The 20,217-nt window shown below is 47.1% G+C and overlaps 1 protein-coding gene and 1 pseudogene across 3 annotated transcripts in view; one reads left to right on the top strand and one right to left on the bottom strand.

Moving 5' to 3' along the window:
* Positions 1-20,217, bottom strand: part of sytl5 (synaptotagmin-like 5) — a 139,381-nt gene that overhangs the window by 107,909 nt on the left and 11,255 nt on the right. The window lies entirely within an intron of this gene.
* On the top strand, positions 17-6,191 carry LOC147107537 (uncharacterized; annotated as a pseudogene).

Below are 20,217 nucleotides of genomic sequence, written 5' to 3'. Positions count from 1 at the left end.
AACGGTCCCGACCACCATGGCCCCAGCACCACCTACGTGCCCAACTATGAAATCTGGAGCAAAAGGGGGATTGGTAATAAAGAAAACCAAGGATAAAATACACTTTGGGGTACGCCAACGAATAATTACGGTGTTCCTAAACCTAACGGATATAACTATTCCCAGCTTTTGTGGAAAGGAAACAATGAGCCTATACAATAACTTGACCCTACGAGCTCTTGAAGGCCCTGAATCAAGAACCATGACATTTAATGTGAAAAGGAGGACAGGTAGAAAAGGGGACAGAGAGAAAAGAGGGATACTAGAAATGGCAGGCGTGGGATACGCGGCAGGGGTTGCGACGGTGAACACTATAGACCTGCATACCATAGACGATCGGGTTGATGCCCTAATCCGAATCTTACAAGAATTGTTGGGTAGGGAAGGGGATAATCAAAGACTGCAGGCATAGCTAGGTGATGGCGCGGAGGGAGAATTGCTACAAGTGGCCCACATGTTACGGGACCAGGCCAGAACTATAAATTTGATAAACAAAGCAGGGGAAGACATGAGCCGGCAACTACAGTCGGAATAGTTTGCGCAGGGTACGGAGCATGGATACTTAGTGAAGTACAACATAACCTAGAGCAACTCCAACATGGAGAAGTGCCGGATTGGATACCAAATGATGTATTTACCAATTGGACCTTAGATAAAAACATGACGCATACGTGTGAGGTACGGAGGAATAGTTATGCTTGGATACCAAAAGCTAGATGCATAACCGGACATTTAAATAATAGGATTTGTACTATCAATACCGCAGTATAACGTAACAAAAGGAGATCCCTTATACCAAACAAACAATATAAGGGAGATAAGGAACCAAACTCGCTTGCGCTACCATGACTTGTCCAGACATGTGATTAAAGAGAACAACAGTACGAGGGGTATTAACATAGATGACTGTTATAGAAATAACCAAGTTGTTTTATGCCGAGATCCACCAAGAATGACCAAGGATGACTGTGGTTATGGCTGAACGGAAGGGTGCACATTGAGTATCACGCCAATGACACAGGATTCCAAAACAACCGCCGCCCCGCAAGGGAATGGAGAATAAGAACATAAGAACATAACAAGTAGGAGCAGGAGTAGGCCATACGGCCCCTCGGGCCTGCTCCGCCATTTAATAGGATCATGGCTGATCCGAACCTAGACTCACGTCCACTTCCCTGCCCGTTCCCCGTAACCCCTAATTCCCTTATCAGCTAGGAAGCTGTCTATCTCCGTTTTAAATTTATTTAATGTCGCAGCTTCCACAGCTCTCTGAGGTAGCAAATTCCATAGATTCACCACACTCTGAGTGAAGAAGTTTCTCCTCATCTCAGTTTTGAAAGGGCAGCCCCTTATTCTAAGATTATGCCCCCTAGTTCTAGTCTCACCCATCAGTGGAAACATCCTCCCCGTATCCACCCGATCAAGCCCCCTCACAATCTTATATGTTTCGATAAGATCGCTTCTCATTCTTCTGAATTCCAATGAGTAGAGGCCCAACCTACTCAACCTTTCCTCATAAGTCAACCCCCTCATCTCCGGAATCAACCGAGTGAACCTTCTCTGAACTGCCTTGAGAGCAAGTATATCTTTTCTTAAATATGGAAACCAAAATTGTACGCAGTATTCCAGATGTGGCCTCACCAGTACCCTGTATAATTGAAGCAAGACTTCCCTGCTTTTATACTCCATCCCCCTTGCAATAAAAGCCAAGATTCCATTGGCCTTCCTGATCACCTGCTGTACCTGCATACTAGCCTTCTGTGTTTCATGCACCAGGACCCCCAGATCCCTTTGTACTGTAGCACTTTGCAGTTTCTCTCCATTTAGATAATAACTTGCTCTTTGATTTTTTCTGCCAAAGTGCATAACCTCACACTTTCCAACATTATATTCCATCTGCCAAATTTCTGCCCACTCACTTAGCTTGTCTATGTCCTTTTGCAGGTTTTTTATGTCCTCCTCACTCACTGCTTTCCCTCCCATCTTTGTATCGTTGGCAAACTTGGATATGTTGCAGTTGGTCCCTTCCTCCAAATCGTTAATATAGATTGTAAAGAGTTGGGGTCCCAGCACTGACCCCTGCGGAACACCACTAGTTACTGATTGCCAACCCGAGAATGAACCATTTATCCCAACTCTCTGTTTTCTGTTAGATAGCCAATCTTCCACCCATGCCAGTATATTACACCCAATCCCGTGATTTTTTATCTTGTGCAGTAATCTTTTGTGTGGCACCTTGTCAAATGCCTTTTGGAAGTCCAAATACACCACATCCACTGGTTCCCCTTTATCCACCCTGTTTGTTACATCCTCAAAGAATTCGAGCAAATTTGTCAAACGTGACTTCCCCTTCATAAAACCATGCTGACTCTGTCTGATTAAATTATGCTTATCCAAATGTCCTGTCACTGCTTCCTTAATAATGGACTCCAACATTTTACCAACCACAGATGTTAGGCTAACTGGTCTATAGTTTCCAGCCTTTTGTCTACCTCCCTTTTTAAATAAGGGCGTTACATTAGCAGTTTTCCAATCTGCTGGGACCTTTCCTGAATCCAGGGAGCTTTGGAAAATTACCACCAACGCATCCGCAATCCCTACCGCCACTTCTCTCAAGACCCTAAGATGTAAGCCATCAAGTCCAGGGGATTTATCCGCCTTAAGTCCCATTATCTTACCGAGTACCATCTCCTCAGTGATTTTAATCATGTTTAGCTCCTCCCCCCTATAGCCCCCTGTTTGTCCAGTGTTGGGATATTTTTAGTGTCCTCTACTGTAAAGACTGATACAAAATATTTGTTCAGCGTTTCTGCCATCTCCATGTTCCCCACTACTAATTTCCCGGTCTCGTCCTCTAAGGGACCAACATTCACTTTAGCCACCCTTTTTCTTTTTATATAACTGTAGAAACTCTTGTTATCTGTTTTTATATTTTTTGCTAGTTTACTTTCATAATCTATCTTCCCTTTCTTGATTAATCTTTTAGTTATTCTTTGCTGGCTTTTAAATGCTTCCCAATCTTCTATCCTCCCACTAGATTTGGCTACTTTATATGCCCTTGTTTTCAGTCGGATACTATCCTTTATTACTTTACTTAGCCACGGATGGCTGTATTTTCTTTTACGCCCCTTTTTCCTCAGTGGAATATATTTTTCTTGAATGTTGTGAAATATCTCCTTGAATGTACACCACTGCTCATGTACCGTCTTACACCTTAATCTATTTACCCAGTCCATTTTAGTCAACTCTGCCATCATACCTTCATAGTCTCCTTTATTTAAGCTTAGTACGCTGGTTTGAGATCCAACTCTCCCACCCTCCAACTGAATTTGGAATTCAACCATGTTATGGTCACTCATTCCAAGGGGATCCTTTACTAGGACATTTTTTATTAATCCTGTCTCATTACACAGGACCAGATCTAAGATTGCCTGGCCCCTGGTTGGTTCAGTTACATACTGCTCAAGGAACCCGTCCCTAATGCACTCTATGAACTCTTCCTCAAGGCTGCCCTGCCCAGTTTGATTTGTCCAGTCAATATGAAAGTTAAAATCTCCCATGATTATAGCTGTTCCCTTATTAGAAGCCCCAACTATTTCCTGATTTATACTCCGACCAACAGAGTTGCAACTGTTAGGAGGCCTATAGACTACGCCCACTGGTGACTTTTTCCCCTTATTATTCCTTATCTCCACCCAAACTGTTTCACTATCCTGATCCTTTGACCCAATATCATTTCTCACTATTGCAGTGATTCCATCCTTTATTAACATAGCCACCCCACCTCCCTTTCCTTCCTGTCTGTCCTTCCTAACAGTGAAATACCCCTGGTTGTCTAGTTCCCAGTCATGGTCACCTTGCAGCCATGTTTCTGTAATGGCCACCAGATCATACCCATGTTTAGTTATTTGTACCGTCAACTCGTCTATTTTGTTACGAATGCTGTGTGCATTCAGATAAAGAACTTTTAAATATGTTTTGTGACAATTTATTCCTGCTTTTACCCCCTTTACTACTTTACATTTATCTTTATATATTCTGTCCCTTCCTGACACATTCTGGTTTTTAATTCCCCCACTGCTACCTTGCTCTATTGCCTTCTCCGCTGACATTTTTATTTTTCGCTCTCTTGAAACCTCCCCCCCAGTAATTAGTTTAAAGCCCTCTCTACAGCCCTAGTTATTCGATTCGCCAGGATTCTAGTCCCAGCACTGGCCAAGTGAAGTCCGTCCCAACGGAACAGCTCTCTCCTGTCCCAGTACTGATGCCAGTGTCCCAAGAAGCAAAACCCATTTCTCCCACACCAGTCTTTGAGCCACGCATTTAACTCTCTGATTTTATTTACCCTAGCCAAATTTGCTCGTGGCTCAGGTAGTAATCCAGAGATTATTACCCTTGTGGTTCTGCTTTTTAATTTGGCCCCTAGCTGCTCATACTCCCTCAGCAGAACCTCTTTCCTTGTCCTATCTATGTCGTTGGTACCAACATGGACCACAACAACTGGATCCTCCCCCTCCCACTCCAAGTTTCTCTCCAGCCCAGAGGAGATGTCCTTAACCATGGCACCAGGCAGGCAACACAACCTTCGGGACTCTCGCTCTTGGCTGCAAAGAACCCTATCTATCCTCCTAATGATACTATCCCCTACCACTACAACATTTCTTTTTACTCCCCCCACTTAAATGGCCCCTCGTTCCACAGTGCTGTGGCCAGGTTGCTCATTCTCCCTGCAATCCCTGTTCCCGTCCCCACAGGGAGTAATAGCCTCGAACCTGTTGGACAAGAGCAAGGGCTGTGGCTCCTCCAACACTACCTCCTGGACCCCCGTACCTGCCTCATTCATCGTCACACCCTCCTGTCCCTGACCACGGACTACATCTGAATTAGTTAATCTAATTGGTGTGACTACTTCCTGGAACACAGAGTCCAGATAACTCTCCCCCTCCCTGATGTGTCGCAGTGTTTGAAGCTCGGACTCCAGCTCATCAACACGGAGCCGGAGTTCCTCGAGCAGCCAGCACTTACTGCACATGTGATCACTGTGAACATCAATGGTGTCCACCAGCTCCCACATATTGCAGCAGTAACACATCACCTGCTCTCCCATTCTATGTAATTAATTAAATTTATTATTATTTTTAAATACCCTCTGCCCCGATTCTAGATGATGAATATCACACCTCTATTTAATTGAACTTACCAACTTATAAAGGTTTAAAAGGGAAGGAAAAGTACTCACCAACCAGCCAATCACCTACCAGCTTGGCTGTGATGTCACTTTTGAATTCTGACCTTCCATTGGAATGTTGCCTGTGGAGCCTGTTTAGGCTGCCTCGCCTCGCTGCTCCGACTCGACTCGACACCCGCTGCTGCTCCCGGCTGCCTCGACTGGGCCTCGCCTCTTTGCTCTGCCTCTGCGATGTCTGCTAATCCTAGCCTGGCAGGGAAAATAAGGCCAGAAACAAAACAGAAACAGCGCCTAACACCCCGCTTACCCGAACTCTCTCACTTACCCAAACTCACAGCACTCTCTGCTACCCGCACTCAGTGCTGCTCGCACTAGCACCGGTCTTTTTATACTGTTTGAGTCACCCCTGCTGATTGGTTAGTAGCCAAATGAGTCACCCCTGCTGATTGGTTAGAGAACTGGTTTTCAAAGCCTGCCAATGGTGTGTAAGCACCAAGGCACCCACTATGACAGTTATGAATAAGAGAGGGACCACCTCCTGTGCCATCACGGATACTGACTTCTGCTTTACCCCACAAGAAGAGACAGATATAAACGGGTATATCATATATCCTGAACTAAAAGAAGAAACTATTAATGGGACAGTGACGGACACTATCCAAGAAGGGTATACAAAGGCAATAAGGCCACAAGGAAAACCGATACCCGAACTGAATGAAGAACAGACCCAACTGGAGCATGACATTCAGAAGCAGAGACAAAAGTATGTTATTTTGATGGAAGAAATAGATAAGCTACAAAAGGACACTGAAGAAATGTTGGCTAGTCAGCCTTGGTATACTAAGTTTTGGAATGCTGGACTCAATGTGCAAATACATCCCTGGATAAGGATAATATCAGATGTATTGGTTGTCGTACAAGGCGTTGTATTGGTGATCTTGTTATTGTTTTGTCAAAAATGTAGCAGGAATAAGAGACAAGCCATAGCGAGAGCGATAAGAAAAAAACTGGATACGGCAAATTTAAAAAGTCCGGCAGAAAGGACTTATCTTATATAACCTCGATGGGAAAGTCAACAGGCAGATCCTGCAGTTTGGAAAGTAGCTACCCAAACGGAGGGACAAACCTGGGGCTCACCCATGAGAAAGTAATAGGGAAATGGCCTGGCTTGGGCATATAGCCAAGGGCCATAAGGAGGATTGTAAGGGGACAAAAAAGACTTCTTAGAATTAAAAGTTAGAAGAAACTATAACTTCTTAGAATTAAAATTAGTAGGAAACTAGAAGGCTGATAAGTTTGTCTCCTATCCTTGCTTAGGAGTGTAGGACCTAGACAAAACAGGAACTGTAAAGCTAATAAGCTGGTCTTTTGTCCTTGCTTAAGATAAGGCAAGACATGTAGGACCTAGACAAAACAAGAACTGTAAAGCTAATAAGCTGCTCTTATGTCCTTGCTTAAGATAAGGCAGGACATACAGATTCTCAAAACATGATGTAAGCACCTCCTGGCCAGAGCAGGAACAGATAATTCTGTAGACCAATCAATGATCGTAGACAGGGGGTGCACGCCTCAAGTTAGGGTATAATTGCTGTATGTATTTGATACTCGGTGGAAGAATCCTTTCTCTGGGATGAGACTGGGATTTTCCCCTTGCATTTGCTTGAATAAAAATCGTGAACTTATCCAAGGTGTCCGTCTGGTGAATTTGTGGTTGCTATAGGGCAAGTGTCAACCCCTTATCTCAGGGGGTCCGCTTGAGAAGAGGGAAGACTTCTCTTTTACCCCAAGAGTGTAACATGGGCTGCCGATTCACTATCGCGGGTTTGCACTACCACTCAAGACGAATTTCACCTCCATGTTTTCACATCAAGAGCAGCTTCCAACAGGCTGATGATCTCCATTATAGAAGAGATCCTTAAGATACAAAAGGACAGATTGAGTAGACTAGGCCTATATTCCTTAGAGTTTAGAAGAATGAGAGGTGATCTAATTGAAACATACAAAATTCTTAAGGGGCTTGACAGGGTTAATGCTGGAAAAAAAATTCCCCGGGCTGGGGAATCTAGAACATGGGGTCACAGTCACAGAATAAGGGGTAGGCCATTTAGGGCTGAGATGAGGAGAAATTTCTTCATTCAGAGGGTGGTGCATCTTTGGAATTCTCTACCCCAGAGAGCTGTGAATGCTCAGTCGTTGAGTATACTCAAGGCAGAGGTCGATACATTTTTAGGAACAAAGGGATTAAGGGATATGGGGATAGTGCGGGAAGGTGGAGTTGAGGTAGAAGATCAGCCATGATCTTGTTGAATGGCGAAGCAGGCTCGAAGGGCCAAATGACCTACTCCAGCTCCTATTTCTTATGTTTTTATGTTCTTATGTTCCCGGTCTGAACAAACAGTGTGCCAGCTACCAGCTGAGAAGCTGTATCTTGACTTGGAATGCTAGGAAAAAAATCTCTGCTACAAACTGAAAAGTAGAAAGAAGTAGTAAAATAAAGAGATAATTTGGATATTTGAAATTAAGTTATGTGTAAATGTTAAGGACATTCGACTCGTTTTATTTGTTAAAGTGAGTTCAATGTGACCTAACTGAAGATTAAGATTATGAAAAGACTTGACAAAATGAAGTCAGGCAAATTACTGACTATGGCAATGGATCTAAATACATGAGCTGAAAATGCGGAAGTCAGGAGTAATAGAAGACAAGTGAACATTTTTCAATCAAAGCGTAAAAAAACAAAGAAATTACTGCAAAACTCCATTGAAGGTGACAGTATAAGTTAGATCAAGAGACAACTAAATGGGTTTTTGGAAGTAAAAAGGGATAAATAAAGTGAGAAGGTGGGTAGGAAGAGTTGATCTATGAAAAGGAAATTGGACCTCTGCTGTTTGTAAAACTGTTTCTCAGAGGGAAAAGTAAAGAGTGCAAAATTCTTCTTTTAATAAAAGAAAACAGAACACCTATTTATTCCTCCATGTTTTATTACCAAAATCACAGGAATGTGTGGCTGTGAAACATACAATTTGAAGAATGCAATCTCATTAATGGGTCACTTATGAAGAAATGAGGCATTACATAGAAACATAGAAACATAGAAGATAGGAGCAGGAGTAGGCCATTCGGCCCTTCGAGCCTGCTCCGCCATTCAATGCGATCATGGCTGATCATCCAAATTCAGTACCCTGTCCCTGCCTTCTCCCCATATCCCTTGATCCCTTTAGCCTTAAGAAATATATCCAACTCTTTCTTGAATATATTTAATGAACTGGCCTCCACCGCCCTCTGTGGTGGAGAATTCCACAGGTTCACCACTCTCTGGGTGAAGAAGTTCCTCCTCATTTCAGTCCTAAATGGCTTACCCCTTATCCTTAGACTATGACCCCTGGTTCTGGACTCCCCGGCCATCGGGAACATCCTTCTTGCATCTAGTCTGTCCAGGCCTGACAGAATTTTATAGGTTTCGATGAGATCCCCTCTCAATCTTCTAAACTCCAGTGAGTATAAGCCCATTCTCCCAATTACATTAACAGAGCTCTTATATTCTTATGCATGAAAGAGGGAAAGCTGAAACAGAGATGAAAATGACAAGACCATAATATTAAATTCCTTTTAAGATAAAATTGGTTACAAACCTGCTTCCAATCTCTGGAAACTGGATTTAACAGTGTCAACAGCAGGAGCTATCTCTTGTACATTTGGAGATCAGCTCGCACTAATTGTATCTGTAAGCCCAGACATATGTACCTGACAATGACCGAGGGCAACCGTCTCCTCAGGCTCTGGGTCAGCACAGAGGCAGTTACAGAGCAGTGCCATCTTCGGTACAGACAACTAATCAAGGTCACCACCAACTGATATGTTTCCGCCTCTTTCCAGACTATGATAGGGTTCATCTGCCTTCTTAGCCAAGTTCTGCTGCCCACAAATGTATCAAACAAGTGACTAGCACCCTTCTTGCCCCACATACAAATCGAGGCCTAAGACTCTTTGCTTCAGCCTAACTGGCATCTTTGCAGCAGCCATGCACAGAAACAGAAAGCAAATGTAACATGGTCAATGCAGATACAAGGGTGATTGAACTAATCAGGAGCATCTTACAGTCCACCCCTGCCAGGGTCTCCAATATCATTGTATCTGCTATACATTGCATAATTTTGTCAAAGAGGTGGTGGGAGGCCAACCAGGAGGCAAGGCCAGATCAAGACACTGACAATGACCCCAGGAATGTCACTTGCGTTCTGGCAAGGGGGTAACTAAATGAGCTGGCTGTGACATTGCCTTGAGACACAGCGGCCTCACTAGTTCATACTCTAGTCATGTCCCTGTGATGGACTTGTCCTCAGAATGTCTGTTGACTTGCAGGTCCGATTGCAGCAATAAGGTTAGTGAAGTCCTGCATCATTGTGCTCTGCATTTTATCCCCCAGTGTGCTGAAGCTGCATAAGAGGGTCTGCTGTATGTTTCAGCTCAAGACCACCTTAGCGGCAATGAGCCTTTATGAGAGATACTCCCACCGTGTTAGGATTTATACCTCTCTGTTTGCTCTGCTGCAGATGCCTAAGGAGTTGCTACATGTCCATGGTTCTCCCTTAGAGATATCTGAGCTCCTCCAATTCTGGCCTCTTGCCAATCTCTGATTTTCAATGTTCCACCACTGGCAGCTGTGCCTAGAGCTGCTGAGGCCCTAAGCTCTATAATTCACTCACTAAGCCTCTCCGCCTCTCTCTCCTCCAAGATGCTCCTTAAAACCTACCTATTCGACCATGTCATCTGTGCTAATATATCATTATGTGGCTCGGTGTCAAATTTTGTTTGGCAACGCTCGTGTGAAACGCCTTGGGATGTTTTACTATGTTAAAGGTGCTATATAAATGCAAGTCGTTGTTGTTCTCTGCACCGTCCTGCATAACCTCACAAAAGGGGTCAGTGGATTTCTTCACACTAGTCACTATACCTAGCAGGGCCTAAAATAACGTGAAAGGTAATTGTGGTCAATAAGAACCTTCTTTTGCAATCAGACCCCATGTGATCTGAATTCATTGGCCCTGCAACCAAAGTAGGATGCAAACTGGTCATTTGGCCAGCAGATTCCTGTTCATTAAATTCCATCACCATTTGCTATTCCTCACTCGTGCTCAGTGATTCATCCTGAAGCTCACTACTTAAATCTCTCTCATTTAATCATATTCACATTTTCCTTCTCTTCTAAGTTAACTCAGGATAATATTATAGGGTAAACTTTGTGGGGTTCTGCTCCCGGCATGGAGCCTGACTCGACATGAATGTGGGTCAGAGAATTGGGTGCAGAGACCAATTTTAATCACTAGAAAATCAGGAGCATTGCAGATTGGGTACATTTCTCCAATCTGAGTTCAAATTGAGTGAGTTTCCAGGCAGGGACAAAAGCTTCGCAAACTGCATCAGATCTTCAGTGTATGAACTACACAGGAGATACTCAGTAACATGTTGTAATGATACAGAATCTTATCAAATTAAATGTAAGATGTTGTTGTTGTTAAATGAATATCATACCTCATTTAGCAGGGATTTTGAACTCTTTTAAAGGTTTCGCATTCTAATGCTTAAACTGAAATGCTGGGGTACTAAAAGCAGAGATGAATTAAATAGACAGCAAGTATTTTCACACGGTGAATGAAAAACCGTAGAGACAAAAAACTAGACTAAGCCACCTATTCATACATCTCATAGTGAATAACTAAAGAGCAGCGTTACTCTATTTGTCTGAGAATATTGCATTGCATGGGGGCTGGGGGAAGGATGTTGCATTTTTTTTAAAAAAGGAACATAAACAACCCAAAGACAAAGAAAAAATAAATACATTTCCACTTTTAGGGGATCACAGTTGGGGAACACCACTTTAATTTATGTGCAGGGTTAGATTAAAATATTGTATGTTGTAAACTAATTGAATACAAAAATATTTATTTTAAAAATCAGACAAGATGAGTGAAAGAGCTAATGAACCAAAAATCTACCGGATAGGGGAGGAGAGATTCAGGTTTCCGTTCCCATCGGTTTTATTTAACTAAAAACGATTTTTTGTTTTGCAGTTTCGCTGACCTTTTCACCCCAGTGATATTCAGTTTGTATTTGAATAGTTTCTGAAATTATACAAAAGGGAACTGACCATTTTAATTAGAGGTAACATTGTTAGGTATTTTGATCTTCGCAACTAAATTTGTTTGAGATACATTCATTATTAGTATTGATTAAACAAGGTGAAAATTGCAATTTTTTGAGACTAAGATATCACTTACAGGATTTCCTTTACACACTAAGCACTGAGTAGTTCACCAGTATAACAACAGCTTTGTCATATGCATGAATGGCAAATGGTACTGTAGTTTACTTGGGCTGTGAAGGGTCTTTCACACATGTGAAGGAACACCAATAAATCAATGTAGGTCATAATGATGGTCTACATATTCACAGAGACTCCTATTCTAGTTATACATTGAAATTCTCTTCAATAACAAACTTTTTAGGAATAACTAACCATTGAAATATAAATATTAATTTTATTTGCCTAGTTTTCTCCCCCCCCCCCTTGCTTTAAGGCAATGACTTATACAGGGGTATGGTTCACTGGGCACCAGTCGGTCTTCGATCTCTCAAAGTGACTCATCATGTGACTCTAGACAATGAACATTGGGCATCGCAGCCAACCTTGTCTTGTTCTCATCCAACATCCATGTGGACACTTTCCAGCAAGGAACACTGGGTAGCCATTCACCAAAATAACTCATTTTTCCACCTCTGCAGACAGGAACACCCAATTATTTTGCAGTACTATAGCCCATATCATCAGCTGGTGATCAGCTAGTTCAGTTCAGACCAGAGTTGGAATTTGGGATCTTGCTGCTTACAACCAATCGAGTCCATCACCATGTGGAGTATTTTCCACTAGGTTATTTTTTAATTTTTTAAAAAGCTTGCAATTAATTTTCTTGTAAACTGTATTGAGCTGGATTCTCATTCTATGACACTCATTGCCACTGACATAAAATCAAATCATGAGAGGAAGGACTGGATACACTCAACACTTGTGTCAGTCTAATAGAAAACGGAGTGCCTGCTAGCTAATCCATTCTAGCTTGAAGCACCCTGCCTAGTATTTCACCCTTATTTACACAAGTATAGATTTCTCCATCCTAACGATGTCAGGTCTCTTGAACTGTTTAGCTCCGGGAATAAGAAGCAGTAGTGGCAGTCAGAGAAAGAGGGAGCAGGCTGAAGCATAGAGGTATGGGGGGGTGGGGAATTGGGTTGCTTTGCGCCTCCCGTTGGGTTGCAAAGCAATTAGCACCCAGGCACGGCATCTCCCGCGAAATTCAGCTGGAGGTTAGCGGTGGCACTAATCGGTAGCGCCCCGCGGCGCTGCGCCTCCGGCGATTACATCGTCGCCATGCACAGCACCCCGCTCGCACCCTGGCCGCAATCTTCAGAACGCCCCGACTTACCACCGGACATTATGTCCGACGGGGTCAGGGGGGCCTACCTGCGGCCGGGGAGGCGCAATTTACGAGGTGTGGGGCGGCCATTTTTGTTGCTGGCCACCTGCCAGCACCTGCCTGCGCTCCCATCCCCGGCCTCCTGAACGGCCCCTACCACGGAGTGCCGGCTGCGCTCCAAGAGCCCGGCACTTCTCTTGAGTGCCGGGCTCTTTTGCCAGCACTACCGATCCCCGGGGGCCCAGCTGGGCACCGGGTTGCGCTGCGCAAGGCCCCTCCCTTTTAAGAAGGGGAGGAAGGCCTGCAATACCGCGGCGCGATGTTGACTCGCAGCGCCCCAAGAGGGATGCGGGGCGCTTCCAGTAGTGCCCCGCTTCCCTCTTGGGGCGCACCCACTCAAGTTCCGGCATGGGGGTGCTAATTTCTCCGGGTGTAGCGCCCCGGCGAAGTTAGCGCTCCACAGAACTGCTGGGAGAGAAGTTGGAGATAAATTGGGGTTGGCGTACAGAGCCATGGAATAAGCAGGAGAGGGACTAGGGCCTAGAAATTCAGTTTTGCCAGTTTTGGGGCGCTAACGTTAGCGCCTGCCCGACTTTAGCGCCCGCCCCAAAGTTGCGCCCCCTTCGCCGAAATTCAGTTGCTTCACCCTAAGAGGTTGCTGGAGCGCTAAAAGAGGCGTTACACGACTATCTTTAGGCGCTAAGCCGGCGGTGCAGAGGGATAGCGCCGAGGCGGGGCGCAGCGCGGGTGCGGTCATTTTTTGATTGACAGCAGACCCCGTGGCGCCGGCCAGCTCTTAAAGGGGGAAGGGACGATTTGGTCTGCTGCCACGCCCTGCACACTGCAGCTTTCAAACTAGGCCTCAACACTGCTGCTGAGCCCAAGGAGCCATGGCAACGCATGAGAAGGCCCGTGAGCGTGCCCTGCGCTTCTCAGAGCGTGATCTGGATATCATGCTGACAGCATTGGAGAAGAGGCGCAGGATCTTGTTCCCAGACACTGGCAGGAATCCCACCCACCGCGTCTACACCAAAGCCTGGAGGGAGATCGCCACCAGGGTGTCGTCCTACGGCGATGCCCCCAGGGACAAGGTGCAATGTCGGAAGAAATACAATGACCTGACCAGGATTGTCAGGGTGAGTACCCTTTCCACTCTCCTCCTCATTCTTGCATGTACACCTGACATGATGGGCAAAGGGACCTGAAAGGCCTAATGGGCAGCCCTCAGCCAGCAGCTTTGGGACAGTCATGAGCATCAATTGCACATTCTGCACTTTACACACTGGCCAAGCTATTCCACCATGAGAGGCAGTGCACACTAGATCAGGGCTACACTCTGGCCAAGCTATTCCACCATGGGAGGCAGTGCACACTACGTCACGGCTACACACCGTACTTAGAGCCCGTCCTTTCTCTTGCAGGCTAAACTTGCGAATAATCGCAAGCGCCGCGACATCACCGGGGGAGGCCGCGCCAAGTTCCAGAAGCTCACTCCCCTGGAGGAGCGCGTGAGTGGCCTCATGGGAGGCCGCGTGATTGTGCCCAGAGCGTGCGGAGAAGCCGACCCTCCGCTGCCCGGCAATGGTAAGGACCTCGCCTTTTGGCCCTCTCTCGTCGCACTTGCGCATCCGAGCTACCTCCTTTGCCACTGTGCCACCAATGCGCTGAATGCCACCAGTCATGACTCCCTCGCTGACGCCCTCTCCTCACTCTGAAGCTACTCTTGTGCCTTCCTGCTTTCAGCTGGTGACGAAGAGCTCCCTGAAGCTGCCAGTGACAGCCCCTCCGAACAGGAGGAGGGGGAGGAGGAGGAGGAAGAGCAACCCGGACCATCAGGGGAGGACTCAGGTCCCGCAGCAGAGGGCGAAGTGTTGGACACGTCTTCCCTGGACGAGAGCCTGGAGCAACTTTCGGAGGGGAGTGCAGCTGCTGGGACCAGTGGCGTCCAGCCACCCAGGAGGGCTGCGGGTGGGCCGCGGCCTTCCCCCCTCTGGGGGAAGGATCGGAAGGGAGTGCAGTTGCTGCGGACATTCGGCGCCAGCAACGTGCCAAGGGTCGCCTAGCTCGGACCCCTGCTCCCCAGCGGGACAGTCCCGCCTCCAGTCCGGCCACCTTCACCTCGGAGGAGGCGCGCCAGCTGGACAAAATGGCCGAGGATTCGGACCGCCGCCACACAGAGCTCATGCAGGTGGTGGGACGGATGCCTGAGGCCATCGAGTCGCTGGCGACCAGTGTGCGGGAGTTTGGGGCATCAAATGCCGAGAGTGGCCGGATGATGATGGAGGTAGTGGAACGGATGCCTCCGGCGATGGAGTCGCTGGCTGATGCCGTCAAGTCAGTGGCGGATGTGATGCGGGCGCAGACCAGGGCAACAGGGGCACTCACTGCTGCCACACGCGCTGCCTCAGCCAGGCATCGCCAGGACACCCGCCGCGCTGCAGCAGCACAGCGATCCGCCCTTCGGCTGATTGGTGCTGATCGTGCAGTGCGTGCCCGGGTGAGTGCCAGCGTGCGACATCACCAGCCAGCGCCTCCAATACGCCAGCTTGCCCACATTGCGCCATCCGTCGCCGCCACTCCCCCAGTGGAGTGTCAACGGCAAGCGGCTGGAGCTGATGGTGGGCATGCACATGTGCGCCAATCAACAGCCGGCCCCTCGAGGCCCAAAGCCTGTGTAGGCCGCCCCCCAAGGCCATCTGGCGGAAGGACATCTGACCCTCAGGCGCCTTCCCCCAGCCTCGCAGCAGCCACTGGGCAGAGCTTGCGGAGGAGCAGCAGGCCGGGCAGGGGCGCCAAAAGGCTGGACAAGGTCTCGCCCTCGCGGGCCACTAAGTAGAGGGTGTGGCCAGCTTTCATTTTATATGGCGGTGGACATCTTTATTTTGCCCATGGTTGTTTTGTTTATGGGTAATTTTTTTGCGTTAAGGCCGAGGTTGAGGCCTGGTTTGTTCAAATGTGGAGTTACTCCTCCCCAGGTAGTGGGAGTGAGTCGTTTGTTGCACTTTTTGTGGGGGCCGTTGATTGTTTTTGGGATTCATGTGGGAAGGGGTTTCATTTTTGTCAAATATAAATTTATCTTTATTCAGACAGTGTCCATGGTTGTTCTTGTTAGTCTTTGTTGCCTTCGCCGGCTGAGGGCTTGCGGAGCGGCTGCATTCATCTTGCTTCATGGCCACAAGGCATTCCCTGACAGGGGGCTTAGAAGTTACGTTCAATAAGCTGGCGACGGACGGCCCTTGGACCTTGTCGCTCCCTCCTGGGAACGTACTCCTCCTCCTCCTGCTCCTCCTCCTGAGGTGGTGGTCCAACGTCAGGTGGCAGTGCCTGAATCCTGCGGAGAGCCAGGTTGTGTAGCATGCAGCAAACTACGACAAATTGGGAGACCGGGTGCGGCGAATACTGCAGAGATCCGCCGGAACGATCAAGGCAGCGGAACCGCTGCTTGAGGACCCCAATAGTTTGCTCGATGATGTTTCTGCTCCTTTGATGGCTCTCGTTGTATGCCTCTTCAGCAGCGGTCCTGGGCGCGCAGAGCGGGGTCATGAGCCAGGTACACAAAGGATAGCCTTTGTCCCCGAGTAGCCATCCTCTTGGGGGAGGCTGTGCCTCGAACATGTCATGCACAGTACTCTGCCGCAGGATAAAGGCATCGTGGCAGCTGCCTGGAAAGCAGGCATTGACAGCCAGGATGCGCTGCTTGTGGTCACACACCAGCTGCACATTGAGAGAATGGTAGCCCTTCCGGTTGCGATACTGCTCGCCATGCTCCAGAGGTGCCCGCAAAGCCACATGCGTACAGTCAATGGCGCCCTGCACCAAGGGGAAGGCCGCGAGTCTTGCAAATCCCACTGCACGCTGATGCTGGCTCTCCAGGGCCATGGGGAAGGAGATGAATTGGCGTCTCCTTCTGAAAAGGGCATCGGTCACCTGGCGGATGCAGCGATGCACGCCGAACTGGGATATGTTAGCTATGTCCCCAACAGCGGATTGGAAGGAGCCGGTGGCATAGAAGTTCAATGCCACCGTCACCTTCACTTCCACCGACAGAGACGTCCTGCACCTGAGCTTTGGACGCAGATCTCTGCGAAGCAGGTGGCAGATCTCTGCAACCACCTCCTTTCGGAATCTCAGCCTTCTTACACATCGCGCACCACTCATGGTGAGGTAGGAGCGCTGCTGGTGGTATACCCTGACTGGGTAAGGCCTATGTTGCCGACGCCTGTTGCCCCCTCTGCCTCTAGCCAGGGCTGCCCCTCTGACCCCGCGTCTGCGAGCCCTACGCACATGGCGCTGAAACTCCGCGTTGGCACCCCATGCAGCCCCCATCAAATGCTGGCAAACAGTCAAATTTCCAACAGGGCACTTGCAGCGCTTTGGCCTGAGTCCAAAAATACCTGAGCTATTGCTGCACGAAACCAGTTAGCTCTCCTCCTTGTGTGTCCAGAAATCCGTTGCACAAGAGTGTTTGCTGCAAAATGGCTGCCCTTTATACTGCAGGGTACGTGCCCTTTAATTTGCACTCCCCGGGGCCCGCGTCGGCTGTGTTGCGTTCCATTTTACAAACGCTCTGGCCGCCAGCCGCACAATGGGGCGGTCCGACTGAAGTTTGGAATCGGGGCGCGCAAAGGGCGTTGCACGAGGATGTGACGTCATTTTCTGCACGCGCAGCCGGGCGGGCGCTAAACTTTGCGCCGGCGCTAAGGGTCAACTTAATTTGGGGCGAGGCGCAAACTGCGCTGCACCCGGGCGCTACACGCATAGCGCCCGAAATTCACTTCTCTTAAGGCGCTAACTGCTGGCGCAACCAACTGAATTTCTAGGCCTAGAGGTACATGGCATCTCAGAAATATATTGAGTATGAAGGAGGCATTCTGGGCTGAGGTGCGTCTCCATTTCTTTTCAGGTTTTATTAAAGAATTCAAATAAAAGATAAGTGATGTTTAAGTTAATGTAAATTAGCTAATCCAAGAACATGTTGGTGAAAAAGCCATATGTTTTTATAGAAATCTGAACCAGGCCAAATTAGATTTCTTCTTTCAACCATTTGCTAGCTAGTTTACCTTGTTTTCCTGTGAAGATTCTACATCAGTTTGACTATCTTCAAGCAACTCTGCTGAATAAATGGATCAAGTCACTGATGTACCCATTCACCAGTTGTGGTGGCTTGTTTGGATTTTCACAAGTGACATTCGGATTCAAAATCAATTGTCTGTCATACAGTTAATTGAACAAATCACACAATCAGTGTTCGTTCAAAAGGTAGTCTGGCTCCTCCCCTCAAGCCTACAGTGCAAAAACATCAGTTTGCATCCTACCTGCAACACATGTATTGAATTTAGCTAGGTCACGGGCCACTGCAGTCCGTGTGGTGAAGGTGCTCCCACAGTGCTGTTAGGTAGGGAGTTCCAGGATTTTGACCCAGCGACGATGAAGGAACGGCGATATATTTCCAAGTCAGGCTGGTGTGTGACTTGGAGGGGAACTTGGAGGTGGTGGTGTTCCCGTGCGCTTGCTACCCTTGTCTTTCTAGGTGGAAGAGATCGCGGGTTTGGGAGGTGCTGCCGAAGAAACCATGGCAATTTGCTGCAGTGCATCTTGTAGATGGTACACACTGCAGCCATGGTACGCCGGTGGTGGAGGAAATTAATGTTTAAGGTGGTGGATGGGGTGCCAATCAAGCGGGCTGCTTTGTCATGGATGGTGTCGAACTTCTTGAGTGTTATTGGAGCTGCACTCATCCAGGCAAGTGGAAAGTATTCCATCACACTCCTTACTTGTGCCTTGTAGATGGTGGAAAGGCTTTGGGGAGTCAGGAGGTGAGACACTCGCCACAGAATACCTAGCCTCTGACCTGCTCTTGTTGCCACAGTATTTATGTGGCTGGTCCAGTTAAGTTTCTGGTCAATGGTGACCCCCCAGGATGTTGATGGTGGGGGATTCGGCAATGGTAATGTAGTTGAATGTCAAGGGGAGGTGGTTAGACTCTCGCTTGTTGGAGATAGTCATTGCCTGGCACTTCTGTGGTGTGAATGTTACCATTATTGTTATTGTCAGAATTATTCAACAAAGTTTGGTTGGATGCAATATTTTTTTTATTCGCTTATGGGATCTGGGCATCGCTGGCAAGGCCAGCATTTATTGCCCATCCCTAGTTGCCCTTAAGAAGGTGGTGGTGAGCCGCCTTCTTGAACCGCTGCAGTCCATGTGGTGAAGGTACTCCCACAGTGCTGTTCGGTGATATACTTCTAAGTCAGGATGGTGTGTGACTTGGAGGGGAACTTAGAGGTGGTGGTGTTCCCATGCGCCTGCTGCCCTTGTCCTTCTAGGTGGAAGAGGTCGCGAGTTTGGGAGGTGCTGCCGAAGAAGCCTTGGCAAGTTGCTGCAGTGCATCTTGTAGATGGTACACACTGCAGCCCCGGTACGCCGGTGGTGGAGGGAGTGAATGTCAAACGGGCTGCTTTGTCCTGGATGGTGTCAATATGATTGACCACCCAAGCCCTAGCAGCAAGTGACACAGATTTGGACCACCATACTGAGTCGCAGATCCCAGCCATGTTGATTTGGATTGGGAAAATCCCAAGCAGCTAGTGAAAAGCAACACTAATAGTGGCCTAGGGCCAATTCTACCACCCACCCTACTGGCCACAGGCAATGTATGGCCGGAGGAGACCAGGAGGCTGAAAAGAAAATAATGTTAGTTAATTGACTGGATTGGCACTATGATTTTGTCTAGGCAGTTATTCCCTCCCCCCCCACCCCCCCATTCCTAGCACTTGAACCAGGCCAGAGGTCATTTACTCTCCAATCTTTCACAGTTATTGTGTGAACAGAACTGCACGGACAGTTTAATTTATATAACCTGTAAATATGACTTAAGTCTGTTCTCACTCTGTCTCCAAATTTTTAACTGTCCATGTATCACTATGGTTACATCTTATTCGTGGCTTGTCTGTTGAATACTCCAGATTTTAATTTCCAACATTATTGCCAATGATTAATGCAATAGTTCCTCATTTTGTACTACGTTGTTCAGTTATTTCCTTCATGAGGTAAGTAACAGTGAATTAATTAGAAATTGAGGGGAATTATTCTGTGTTCAAATGTCTGAATGATGTGTTTATATTCACAAAGCGTTTTCTTTTATTCTCTTCTCCATTGTTCTAAATATTTTTTCTTGGTTCTTTTGAAGTCTTTATTCATAGCTTTGTCTTTTCCAGTTTCTGTCGGTTCTGACACACACCCTTCTAAATGTTGTCAACTTATACTTAAAACTTTAAAAAAAACTGAATTCAAAAATGTAAATCAATAATAAAATATAATAGGTTCTGCGAACCCTCATCGACCTAAAACGTTAACTCTGTTCCTCTCTCCACAGATGCTGCCTGACTTGCTGAGTATTTCCAGCATTTCTGTTTTTATTTAAAATTAAATACAAATTAGCTTGCATGTGCAGTATTGTGGTGCACTAACCTGCTACCCTTTATAACTGCCTGATTGTAATCTGTGTGGTAGGCTTAT

This window comes from Somniosus microcephalus, chromosome 14, assembly GCF_052327205.1.
Source record: "Somniosus microcephalus isolate GS21.2 chromosome 14, FLI_Smic_1.0, whole genome shotgun sequence".
NCBI classification, from domain to species: Eukaryota; Metazoa; Chordata; class Chondrichthyes; order Squaliformes; family Somniosidae; genus Somniosus; species Somniosus microcephalus.
This window is presented reverse-complemented; position numbering and strand designations above follow the sequence as displayed.